Source organism: Morone saxatilis, unplaced genomic scaffold, assembly GCF_004916995.1.
Source record: "Morone saxatilis isolate NCDOM2014 unplaced genomic scaffold, NCSU_SB_2.0 Contig11, whole genome shotgun sequence".
NCBI lineage: Eukaryota > Metazoa > Chordata > Actinopteri > Moronidae > Morone > Morone saxatilis.
The window spans coordinates 3346476-3349705 of record NW_023339663.1 but is presented as its reverse complement, the minus strand read 5'-3'; positions in this window follow the sequence as shown (position 1 = coordinate 3349705).

Genomic DNA, 3230 nt, shown 5'->3' with positions numbered 1-3230 from the left:
GATAAAGCTGCCTTTGGGATCTGACTGTGGCCGCTGAGCCTCTTACCTGTGTGTCAGGGCTGTCAGGTGGAAGCTCTGGCAGCAGATCTTCATCTTCCACATCACTCTCCGTGGACGATGAGATGAACTCGTGGTGGTCTGTCGATGTGGGGATAGTCATTGTTTCCTGTTCAGCTGCTTGTTGAGTTTTCATGTTTAATCGAAATTAAACATATATTATTATTATATCCATCATTCCCAGGAATTCAAATGTACTGAATCCATTCAGTGTCCCATTTACTGGCATATTTTTTTATCTCTCTTTAGGCCTGATGGCACCTATTTTCTGTCAGTTTTTTGGTCCACAACATCTGTCCAGACTGGAATATTTAAACAGTTGTTGGATGGATTGACATGAAGCTTTATACAGACATTCCTGATCCCCTGACTTTTCCTCTAGCACCAGCAGCAGGTCGACATTTGTGATTTTGAGTGAAATGTTACAACAACTATTGGATTCACATATTCAGGATTAACTGTAACAACTTTAGTGGTACCTTAATTTTACATGTAGCACCTTTTGCTCTTCACATTGATTGGTCAATACTACTCGGACTACAAGATGCCAAAATCTTGGTCCTTGGCCCTTGCCGACAGATTCTGCATTTATATCCAGATATCTGTTTATAGAGACTAGCATAGCTGTATGTAATGCTAATTAGCCAATGTTAGCATGCTAACACACTAAACTAACATGTTGAAAGTAGTGGTTCCCAACCTGGGGGGGCGGGGACCCTCACTAGGGGTCGCCAAAGCTTCATAGGGGGTCACGAGGTCTTCAAGATTTTAAGGTGTGCTGGAAAATTACAGAGTAAGCCTTTATCACAGTATTTAGTTCACTTCTGTTAAGAAATGTGAATGTAAATTATAAACCTTTTTCAAACATCAGGTACAAAAAAAAACTGAATTTGTCAAAAAAGAAGCCTATTAAGTATTTATGGTTGTTAAAATGATTTAAAAAAAATCCATAATACAGACAGAGAACTGTATAAAAAACTCCCCAAACAGGAAATAATCTGCTCAAAAATTCATCCAAATCCCTCGTTTTACACAAACTTGTTGCAGTTACTGAGTTCACTGTTTGGGTTCATTGTACAGTTTTGAATTTAATATGAAATCTAAATAAAATATGTCAGTTAGTCGGTTTACTAAGTGATAGAAAAGTGGTACCTTAAGGAAAACTACTGCCTTTAAGGGCTAATAAGTAGTAGATTGCTGATGAAGATCACATAATACAACCAAAAGCTGTGACAGTAAGAACACAATGGTACACATTGTGGTTGTTTTATGGTTTTGATAGCACCCCTAGCAATGCTGGTTTTAATTATATATATTTATTTAGATGTTTTACGAATAAAGTTCTAGTTGTTTAGCTATGACAATTAATATAATAATGTTTTTAATGACTCTGTTTTATGTCTCCAGTGGTCATGTTCTGTCCTAAGGTGGTTAAAGTGTTGAATCAGGGTCCAGGGCCCCTTAAATCAGGGGCCCTTACTGTCCTGGAGCCCATGCAGTCTGTGTGTAAACTGTTGGCAGGAGTCTGGCTGGCTGTGTGTCCAGCTCTCTCTGTCCTGACCTAGATCTCTGACAGTAAACAGCTGCTTCCTAAAGCGACGTCGTGCTACCATCAGCAGAACGGCCCGGAGAGATAAATGTCAGATTGGACCTCGGCTGAGCCTCTTGATGCAGCTCAGAGGCCCCGCGGTTTGTTTAGGAGATCCACAGACACTTAGCAGCCAAATGCTGCTGCTGCTGCTGGTGTTTTGTTGTTTTAATTAACACTGGTTGCATTCAGGGCTGTTAAATATAGGCATAAACACCTTCATGCTGCCTATATTTGCTTCAGTGAGCATCAAATGTGTTGACTGAGGGACAAAAACAGCAGAAAAACTGCAAATACTGAAAGTGAAATCTATTATTTTCACCAAGTGGTCCTTGAAATAACTCTGGTTTTCAAATAAACCATGAATATAGCGACTTTTATACAACGTTACAAAACCTGTTCTGTAAATAGTTCTGTTATGTTTAAGTATTTACTGTAATAACAGGTGGTAAGAGAGGGCCAATGACGTCAGGGAATAAAGTACTGAGGGTAAAAGCAGCTGGAGGATGTTAGAGGGGATATTCACTTCATTAAATATGATCCAGTTTCACCCAAATAACAGATAAAGTTGTGCTTTTTAAGGGTAATGATGTCCTCTGTCCAGGTTATAAAAACATCATTCCAATTTTTGATCACCTGTACACCAGAATATTTCAAGGTTTTGACCCTCATAAATCAACACAGTATGTTCAATAAAAACCTGCAACTTTAAGATCTTTGGCCTCTAAATCGGTGTACATGTACAATTCAGGACCATGACTTTGTAATATACAAACTACTCTTAGATTTTAATGTTTTTGTTTTTATTTTAGAGGAAGATTGTTAAATAGAATAAATAAGATAAACTTGACTCAGTGGGTTTATTATGAGGTACAATTATGTATTTGACTATGTGGACATCCACAGTACAGTTCAACGGTGAATCAACTTAAGAAGATTTGAATAATCCTTTTGAATGTCAACTGTTGTCAAAGAGTAGGATTAAGAATTCCAGGTATTCTGTTATTTAGCAGGTATTATTTACTTAGTAATTAAAACTAAGTGTGTTTTTTAAAGGGTATTATTTAATCTATTAGGGAAATCCAGTTAAAGAAAATATGGAAATTTGGTCCAATTGACCTCTCATAACAGAAACTTTAATATTTTAAGATAGTTCAGCTTTCAACCTGCAAAAACACTTAAATAAATGTACAGTTGCAAGATGAAAGTTCTAATTTATTGATTTAGATAAACCTTTGAAGTTGTAAACATATTATTTTTACAAGTTATGTTGACATAAATAAAGCGGGAAAAACTAGTTGGAACAAGTTAATTTTATGAGTAGCCTAATCCACTTAAAAACTTGTGTTTATGCAACAAATTGTTAATTAAATGGTAATTAAAACACCTTTGATTATAGAAGAAAAGCTAATTGTAGTACTTTTATTAAACATAAATTCATGAAGTTGCCATAACTCAAAAATATTGATGCAAACTGATGCTAATTGTTTTTATTGAGCCAAAACATTTGTTTTTAGAGTGACACAATAGTTGTTAGCTTTAGATCATTTAATTTTCTAATTTAATGATGATTCAATAAGTGATT